Genomic DNA, 10849 nt, shown 5'->3' with positions numbered 1-10849 from the left:
AACTTGGTCCACAAGGGATTTGCCATCAGTCATAATGAATTCATAGAACTTAAACATGATAAATTTATTGGTACCTTTTTTCTCCGATGTATACTTCTCTTCAAGAGCATTCCATATTTCCCTTGGAGATTGAGTTGTAGAAAATAAATTGTAGAGCCGATCCGACAAAGTATTCAGGATATGTCCTCTGCACATCAATTCATCGTCTTCACGCTTCTTTCTGTAGGCAATAATTTGTTCAGTATCTGCATCATTAGGTTCAGGAATTGGCTGCAGATTTGGATCAAGAACATAGGCAATTTTTAGGGCTGTCAGCATCCAGCGTATCTCACATGAAATTGGTTCCATCAAACTTGTCGATTTTCCAGAAAGCAACATCGTTCATTACAGACAAAGCCATAGTTTCGGACATCTTCTCCATTGCGATTATCACTTTAAGATTGTTAGAATAAGGTTGAGAATTTGATAGAAAAATGACTTTGAGGCACGTTAATACGTTTTTCTTAAAGTGATATTTGCCTCCGCTCTAATATGAGTTTGCTAACAGGTCTAAAGCAAATCACTTCTAGGATACAACAAAGTTTGGAATTTTAGTTGAGTAAGAACTGAAATTCCCTTAAAATCTTCTAAAAGGAAACTATATGATTTTTATGGAGAGAAAGAGGATAAGAAACTATTATTTGAAGAATTGTATATCCAAATATGCATCCAACATGGGCTATTTATAGATACTATAGAACCATTTGAAGATGGATCAAAGTGTGCATATAAAAAGTCATGATTTCCTGCATCATTACCACCGAAGGGATGCATATTGTAATAAAAAACACAACTTGCTGCATCCTTTCATTTTTCTGAAAAGATGCAACCTATTGCTACACAGCAACTGCAGCCATGCTTCTTCAATTTAAGAGACACGCCAAGTAGAAAGAAAAAAGGCACGGCACTGCAGCCAAAAGGCACATCACTGCAGCCTTTCTCCCATTATACACCCAAGCAACACCATATATATATATATATATATATATATATATATTCAATTCCAAGAGACATGGCATTGCAGTCAATCTCTCACGCAACACCACATATATATATATATATATATATATATATATATATTAATGAAATACACCAACAAGAAGTTCAACATATTAGGCCATCTCCAACCGAAGGAGGGCGAGAGGGCTCCCTTAGCCCTATAGTCCTCCAATAAATTATATTTTAATGAACATTGTCATGCTATATTTCATATTATTTCCAACTAAGGGGGCTAAAGGGCCATAAGCCAAACATAGTCCTGTGACAAAAAACCATCTCCAACCGAGGGGGTCAAAGGGCTATAGGTCAAACATAATTTATTATTTCAATTTAGATACTACAACAACTTAAATTAAAAAATTTTCATTTTTATAAATTTTGTCCCAAAAAATAATAAAAAATTCAAATCCAACGGCTACTGGCATCAGCACAGTAGCCGTTGGCATTTGAAATTTGGGCCGGCCTAGGGCTAGCTGGTTGGCTCATGTAGGCCAGCTAGTTGGCCTAATTTGGTGTTTTTGGCCCCAGTGGGGCCCACGAGCCCTTTGGCCTAGTCCTTGGTTGGAGACGGTTTCGTGTCATTTCAGATTAATTTTAGCCTTATGGCCCGCTGGCCGGATCGGTTGGAGATGGCCTCCTTAGTGTCATTGGTTGAAGCTATGTTTCGAAATTCAGTCACTAGTTCAGTATTGATGTTGAATTTATGTTCAGCTTTATTTTTTTTGTATGTGGAGTTTATGGATTACTTTGAAGTACTTGTGCACAACGTGAAAATGCCGCCGTCTGAGGAATGAACTTGAATTTATACGTCTACTTTTGCAGATAAGTGTATTCTGGATCTGTCTGAAAGCTTGGATCAAGATGTCAGCATCTTGGGGAAACATGTGAAGGAAGCTTTTGGTCCATCATCATGGAAACAAGAACTTTGTGAAAAGGATCTCGTGGATGGAAAAATTGATTCAGGGAGTCCAGCAATTCTTATTATTAGTACATCTGCGTTTTGATCATTAGAACTTCTGAGGTTAAATGCGTTAGTTTCCTTTGTTATTGTACCATAACTTGAACCATTTGCAAATTTGATCTTGCCAAACTTAAGTTTGAATTTCATAAAAAATGTCTCAGTAGCACCAGAGACTTTAACCCCTTTGTTACATGCATATCACTGAACCTTTATTCTGTTCCTATAGGGGCTTCCGGTTGTCGACTAATGAATGTGGTGCAGCAAAGCTGTTCTCTAAGCATATGAAGGTTGAAGCACAGGTAGTTTCTCAGAATCTTTAAAATTCCCTAGTTAATGGCGCATGTATTACTATTTGTTACCCCACAGTTGTTTCTGCATGTTCTACTATTTGCTAGGCTTACTAGCATCTGTTTGGTTACAGTTCAATATGTTGAGCGTACCCATGTCGTATATAGTATCAAGAATTGTTACTTGACATGGAGTCTGGGAAATCTGTTGCCCTTCCCTTTCAATTTTTAGTGTTTGTGTTAGATGGTCTACAGATTTAATCACGGTATCATTTCAAGCAGCATGGCGCAGTGCTAGTCTGTTCTTTAGTCTGAGGTAACATGAGGGGTGCTTTAATTATATGGCTGTAGTAGTGTAGTGTGGCCTATGCAAATTAATCTAAATTTTCTTTTTCAAATATAAACAGACTCACCACCCCAAAATAATGAAGCTCAATTTTAACTAGAAAAATGTAGCTTTGATAACATGTGCTTTGAAACAGTAAAGATAAAGGAAGTGCCAAGCCGCCAAGGGGATACGATATAGCTTGAAAACTAATAATAACTATGTGATGAATTACGCAGTCAACTTGCTGATATTTGTTTTTTAAAATCTAGTGATGTAGCGACTGTATTTTGGTAAAGGGGGAAAGTTCAGAAAGTTTAGGTCGAATGTCTGCTTTATTTACGCTCATGGTTCGTTTCCCGTTTACTTCATTTTGAGTTCATAAGGGTGCATACCGTCAGTATCACATGTCATGTCCTTTATCTTTCCTGTTTTGAAGTTCAGTTATATATATTGAGTAATTTGGTTCTTGATTCTGATGAGTATGGTCACATGGCAATATTACATATAGTTGCTATGTCAGCAAAACAGTTGGAATTGGTTGTAAGGACAGTTGGATATAGTTGTAAGATTTGGTTAAATGGATAAGATTTAGTGAGATATGTTGAGGGGTAGCTTAGTCATTAAGCAAATAGTGATATTCCTTTATATTTGGTTCTCTTGTAATAACGCAATAATGATTTTAACAATACAAGAATAGTGAAGTCTTTTCCTCTTCTGAGTTCTAAGCTTTTCTTTGATTCTTCGACTCTCTTCCATTCTCTAAAGACCTTGATCAATGTCAAAACTCTGTTTTCTAGTTAATATGGTATCCAGAGCCTTCGTTCCTCCTGTGGTTCGTAGTTTCTTGGGGCAAAGAGCTTGATTGGTTCTTGGTGATTCTTGGTATTCTGTGAATTTCTGGAGTTTTGTTCATGGAGCTTTGATTCTGTGTTTGTGGTTTATGACATCAGTTGAGGCACGAAGCCATTTCAAGATTTTGTAGCAGGCACGAAGCCATCTGAGTAATTTTCTGATTTGTGAACTGGGCACGAAGCCAATTCACGATTGTGTAGCAGGCACGAAGCCATCTGGGTAATTTTCTTGCACGATTTGTTGTTTAGTAGGCAATTTCGTTGATAATTGTTGCAGTGGTATTTTGTTTTCTTGATTGGTAATCATCATGGCATCTTCTGGAGTTAAAATTGAGGGTTTGCTTGGAATGTTGACGATCAAGTTAACTGATAAGAATTTCTCAAAATGGGTTTTTCAGTTTAAGTCGGTGTTGAAGGGTTATAAGTTCTTTGGTCATTTTGATGGAACTGCTATATGTCCTCCTAAGTTTGTGATTGATCCGACCTTTGGGGTTACTAATGTTCTTACAGAAGCTTTTCTTGAATGGGAATCTATTGATTTAGCTCTTTTGAGTCTATTGATTGCTACTTTATCTGATGAGTCTATTGAACATGTGTTGGGGTGCAAGACTGCACATGAGGCATGGTCTAATCTTCAAGATAGATATGCATCAATCTCAAAGGCTAGGGTGAATACGTTAAAGACAGAATTTCAAACAATTCAAAAGGGTGGTGATTCAGTTGATCAATATCTGTCCAAAATGAGGCACATTAAAGAACAATTGGTTGCAGCTGGTGAATTTGTTTCAGACAATGATTTTGTGGTGGCTGCTTTATCTGGTTTACCGAGAGAGTATTCTGCTATACGAACTGTAATTCTTACTCGAGATACTTCTATTTCTCTAAGAGAATTCAGAGAGTAATTACTGTGTGCAGAGAGAGAGGCTGGTTCTATGGTTAACACTTTGGCTCATAATTTTTCTGGGTTGTATATGCAAGGATCTTCTTCTCAATCAGGTGATTCTCAGGGTTCCTCTAGTAACTCTGATAATGGTCCTTTCACCACTGGTGGTACTATTACTCGAGTACCCAACAATGCTCCACCTGTGAGTATGCCATTTATATCTCAGGGTTCTAATACAATGCCTGTTCTGCCACCAGGTCCAATGTTTCCACATATTCCTTATTCTATGGATGGTTCTATGTTTCCTCAAGTTCCATATTCTCCTAATTCATACAGGCTGCCTCCATCTTTGCCTCCTATATATCCTGATTTTACAAATGTCTATGGTTTTATGGGCAATGGTAATTCTCCTAGGCCATTTCCTAATTCCAATAATGGTTCGCGGCCTTTCTCTGGTTCTAAGCCTAATGGGGGCTGTAGAGGTTCCAATTTTGGCAGTGGATGGGGACAGTTTTCTGGTCCTAAACAAAGTGGAGGTACTTGGCAGTCTTGGTCAGGGAATACTGAAACCAGGTCTCATATTTTTCCAAAGTGTCAAATCTGTTCTAAACGTGGTCACACAGCCCCTAATTGTTGGAAGCGATCTACTGGTCCTAGCTCTATGGGACAAGTTGTGGAATGTCAAATATGTGGCAAGCGTGGTCATAGTGCTTTGGATTGTCATCATCGTAATAATTTTGCCTATCAAGGCACATCTCCTGCTCCTTCCTTGACTGCTATGCAAGCTCATGCTTCTTCTAATCTTCTCCCTCAAGATTCTTGGATAGTAGACACTCGTGCTTCGCACCATATAACTGCTGATTTGAACTCCCTGCAGCAAGTCACATCTTATGCAGGCACTGATAAGATTACTATTGGAAATGATGAAGGTTTGCAAATCAAAAATATTGGTTCTGCACGTTTACATACTTTACCTCAGTCTTTACTTCTCAGAACAGTTTTACATGTTCCTACTATTGCAGTCAGTCTACTGTCAGTTAAACAATTATGCAAGGATAATTTTTGTTGGTTTATATGTGATGATACTGAGTTCTTTGTGCAGGACAAGGTAACCAAGGCTGTTCTGTATCACGGAAGGACAAATGAGGGTGAGTTGTTTCGGATTCCAGTGAAGTTGTTATCAGAGTCTTCATCTCAGAAGTCAGTGGCTCTTCTTGGACAGAAAATAAAGTCTGAAATATGGCATCAACGGTGTGGTCATCCCAGCAATGAAGTGTTATCTGTAATGTTGAAACAGTCTAGTATAGTTAGTTCTCCTGATACTCATCAACATGTGTGTTCCTGTTGTATTTCTGGCAAGATGTGTAGACTGCCATTTCATGATAGAAACGAGTCCTGTAACTTTCCATTTCAAAAGGTGCATACTGATCTATGGGGTCCATCCCCTACTATGTCTATAGCAGGTTACAAATACTATGTCAGTTTTATTGATGAGTTTACCAGATTTGTATGGATATTTCCTTTAATCAATAAATCAGAAATGTTTGATGTCTTTCAGAAATTCTACAATTTTGTCTTCACTCAGTTTAATATTGGAATTAAGTGTTTGCAATCTGATGATGGTGGGGAGTATATAAGTAGAAGATTTGCTGATTTTCTGAACCATAAGGGCATTGTACATATGATTTCGTGTCTATACACTCCTCAACAAAATGGACTTGCAGAGAGGAAACAGACACGTTGTGGAAACTGCTATTACCCTGATGACTACTGCTCAGTTACCTCAGGATCTTTGGTATCATGCTTGTGCACATTCTGTGTTTTTGATTAATAGAATGCCTTGCAAGGTTTTAGGCATGCAATCTCCATATCAAAGGCTATATGGTGTCTCTCCTTCTTTACAAGGGCTTAAAATATTTGGTACTACAGTTTATCCATACATTAGACCTTACAATGTCAATAAATTGCAACCAAAGGCTTTGTTATGTGTTTTTATGGGATATGCCTTGGGCTATAAAGGAGTAATCTGTTTTCATTTAAAGTCTAGGAAATTTATCATTTCTAGGCATGTGATTCATGATGAAGATTTGTATCCATATAAGTCTCAGCTGTCATTGCAGAATACATCTCAGGGGAGTAGTTCTTCAGATTCCACACATGTATCTTCTCCAATACATTCTGCTATCTTTCTGCCACAGTCAGTTTCAGTGCCCAATGATGGTTCATCTCTGGATTGTGTTGTGGGTCGAGATGGTATCGATTTGTCTGATTCTACTACTATGCATCCTTCTCTGCAATTGTCTAGCCCACTGAGTCCTTCTTTGACTGTCCTTGAATCTGAAACAACTCCCTCATCTTCCTCAACAGCTTTGGTGTTACCTGTCCTTGATCCTGCACAACTGGAGGTAATTCTTCCCATTCCTTCATCTTCTACTGGGGGTACTACACATCCTACTGTTTCTTCTCCTCCAAAAATGCAAACAAGGTTACAAACTGGTGCCATTTCCAGGAAGACCTATACTAATTACATAGCATCATTACCAGAATTACACTCATTGCAACTTGATGTCCAGGATTCTTGTTCTGGTGGTTTTTCATTTGTGGCTAGTATGAATGATCTCTCTGAGCCTAAATCTTTTAAGAGTGCTGCAACTAATGTTAATTGGCAAAATGCCATGCAAGAAGAATTTGATGCTTTAACCAGTCAAGGGACTTGGGTTTTGGTTCCTCCACCAACACATAGATCAATCATTGGTAGTAAGTGGGTTTATAAATTGAAGAGGAATCATGATGGTACAATATCCAGATATAAGGCATGGTTAGTGGCTCAAGGTTATACTCAAGAGTTTGGTTTCGATTATTTTGAAACCTTTAGTCCTGTTGTTAGGCATACTACAGTTCGGTTGATAATTTCCATTGCTGCTCAAAACAAATGGGAATTAAGGCAACTTGACATTAAAAATGCCTTTTTACATGGAGATTTAGAAGAAGAGGTTTACATGCAGCAACCCCAAGGTTTTGTGGATTCTACACATCCTGATTTTGTGTGCAAATTGGTTAAGTCTCTGTATGGTTTGAAATAGGCACCTCGGGCCTGGAATGCTAAGTTTACAGGCTATCTTCCAGCTATGGGATTTACAGTGTCTCAATCCGATAACAGTCTGTTTATCAAACATGATGGCACTGATGTTATTGCCTTATTATTATATGTTGATGACATTATCTTGACAGGATCTAATGCCACCAAGGTTCAGGCTATTATTCAAGAATTGGGAGATGTTTTTTATCTCAAAGACATGGGCAGATTGTCTTATTTTCTCGGGTTGCAGATTAAGTACAATGATAATGGTGATATTTTCTTGAATCAATCTAAGTATGCCAAAGATTTGATCCATAAAGCTGGTATGGACAGTTGCAAGCCTGCATCCACACCATGTAAGCCTCACACTCAGCTCTTAGCATCTGATGGCACTCCTTTAAGTGATCCCACTATGTATCGCAGTCTTGTTGGTGCTTTACAATACCTTACCTTTACTCGACCAGATCTTTCTTATGCTGTTAACATTGCTTGTCAGTATATGAATAAACCTACTGATGTTCATTATGGTCTTGTGAAAAGGATTCTTTGCTATGTTCAAGGTACTGTCATGTGTGGTATTACATATTCTGCATCTCCGGACAACTTTATTACAGCGTTCTCTGATTCGGATTGGGCAACTGATCCTAATACTAGAAGATCTATTACTGGTTTTGTGGTGTATATGGGCCATAATCCAATCTCGTGGCAATCAAAGAAACAGTCCTCAGTTTCTAGGAGCTCCACAGAGGCAGAATATAAGGCCTTAGCTCATTGTGCATCTGATGTAATATGGATAAGGTTGTTGCTCAAAGATCTTCATCAGTTCCTGTCAATGCCACCGGTATTACATTGTGATAACCTCTCTGCGTTAGCCTTATGTTCTAATCCTGTGTTTCATACACGGATTAAACATTTGGATACTGATTTTCACTTTGTACGAGAGAAGGTTTAGAAGAAGGACTTGCAAGTTCAATATGTTCCTACTGCAGAACAAACGGCTGATGTTCTTACCAAAGGTCTCCACGAGCCTGCCTTCTTCAAGCATTGCTGCAATCTCAGGATTGGTCACCCTACCTGAGATTGAGGGGGGATGATGAGTATGGTCACATGGCAATATTACATATAGTTGCCATGTCAGCAAAACAGTTGGAATTGGTTGTAAGGACAATTGGATATAGTTGTAAGATTTGGTTAAATGGATAAGATTTAGTGAGATATGTTGAGGGGTAGCTTAGTCATTAAGCAAATAGTGATATTCCTTTATATTTGGTTCTCTTGTAATAACGCAATAATGATTTTAACAATACAAGAATAGTGAAGTCTTTTCCTCTTCTGAGTTCTAAGCTTTTCTTTGATTCTTCGACTCTCTTCCATTCTCTAAAGACCTTGATCAATGTCAAAACTCTGTTTTCTAGTTAATAGATTCGACTCAGTAATTTCAGGATAAAGAAGCTAATTGACATTGAGGCATTGGGGCTTTCACGACTATCGGTGATTTTACTTGACATGCACCCAGATGTTAAGGGCTATTCCCTGATTACGCTTCCACATGTCAGGTTAGGTTATGACTTACGAGTCATCCGTCTACATTTCATTTGCTTTCTCAAGGATTTTTCTGTTCTATTTTTATTGATTTCCCCCTTCCTAAATAATGAACAAATCAAAGCCCTACCTTCGGATTCATATGACAGGGTGGAGTGGCAAACCTTCTTTAAGGTTTATACATTCTTTCTCAGGAAATTCTTTTGCAAACATAAATTAATCTGAAATCCATAATACCGAACTAATGATAGTCTTTGAAAAATCTTAACCCTCACATTTGCCTTTTCTCCAAGTTCACTGGCCAGAGTGGGCAGTGATAGTTCAAAAATCAGAGAGAGAATCTTGATATGTTGTTTTTGGTTTCTCGTCTTCGTGCTCTATTTTGAATAGAAAATCTTTCAACTTTATACACTCCACATGCCTCACATTGATTTTATTTCGCAGAGATGAATTCTGGGACTCGTACAAGAACTACTTCCACGACCGACTACAACAAGGTTCCTTGCATCGCGGTCTTTATGGTCCACGAATATCTGGGAAAGAGCTTAAGGGGAAAAAGATCGGCCCGACGGAATAACAAATTTTGGTCCATTTTTAGTGCAAATTTTGAGTATAGTATGTCATGTATCCTCTTTTCACTTTTATTCATTTGATAATATAATGCTGTTTTATGTCCACAATTGAATGTGAGTGAATACAACACAACAGACTCTTGAATGAAAACAAATATGTGCATGTGTGGGGGTTAGACAAATTGACCAAGGCAGTCCGCATGCCCTCTTGCACTTGAGTTCAAAGTTTTGCAAATTATACTAGTTTAGAATATAACTCCGGTAAAAAATGTGGAAGGGAAACAGTCCTCAAACCTCCAAATGATGGTTAAACTGTCTCCAATGGAGGGGTGGGGAAAAAAAGCAGCGTTTCGGTCCAAATCATCTCCAAATGATGTATTTTGGGGCAGAGAAAATAAGAATTTAGGGGTGGAGCATCACCTAAAATCCAAAATATGGACATGAGCGTTAGTTCAATTGACTCAAGAGATTCTCTGGGGTCAAGCTCACAACAATCCCATTTTTAATGGCCCAGATGCGTTAGTCGTTGTCATCCATCGACTATCGTGCCTCTTGAGTCATGATACAAAGAGGCGCGTTCCTAAGCCCTATAGGCCTTTCCAACGACAACTTTGTTGTGCGGCCCAGATTTCTTGATTGTTCCATTCCAGCAATCGTTTTTGAAAATTCCAACAGTCGTTTTTGAAACTTTTTTCTTCTATACATCCACTTTTTAAATCTAACGGTTCAAATCCAATTTGAGCAATATTAACGGTAACAAAAAAAAAAAGTCTAACAGCTCACAGGCAAAATAATTTTATTAATTAATCTGAGTTAGACTTGGAATTTGGATAAAAGTAAGTATTTATAAATTGACATGCACCAATTCTCTTGTTTGAATTCATAAACATATATAGAAATTTAGAATTTCTGAGTGGAAAAAAAACTTGGAATTTGGGACATCCAATTCTCAAGTTTAAATTCCATGTAAATAGGTGTCATTTCCCAATTTCTGTAATCGAGTTCAAAAACAACAAATTCCGTATTCATGTACATTGTTCTTTTAGGTTAACCAAGCAAGAAAATTTACAAATTCTACAAAATAAAATCCCGTCATTTTAAAATTCCTTAGTAACCTAAAATTTCTTCATCCAAACATAATGTAAAACTCCTCCAAAACTCTACAAATATCCATAAAAGAAATCAATTTTCTCATATTTCACTACCAAAATTTCTTCCCTTCTCCTTTCAAATTTAGCTCATATGGCAGACAAAGAGAGTGCTAGAAATGACAATTGGCTTCCTAGTGAATATGTCGCCTTATGCTTA

The 10849-nt window shown here is 37.7% G+C and overlaps 1 pseudogene; it reads left to right on the top strand.

Moving 5' to 3' along the window:
* The first annotated feature begins 1640 nt into the window (after nt 1–1640).
* On the top strand, nt 1641–9546 carry LOC137737392 (uncharacterized; annotated as a pseudogene).
* The last annotated feature ends 1303 nt before the right edge of the window (nt 9547–10849 follow it).

The sequence above is a fragment of the Pyrus communis genome, chromosome 6 (genome assembly GCF_963583255.1).
Source record: "Pyrus communis chromosome 6, drPyrComm1.1, whole genome shotgun sequence".
NCBI classification, from domain to species: domain Eukaryota; kingdom Viridiplantae; phylum Streptophyta; class Magnoliopsida; order Rosales; family Rosaceae; genus Pyrus; species Pyrus communis.
This window is presented reverse-complemented; position numbering and strand designations above follow the sequence as displayed.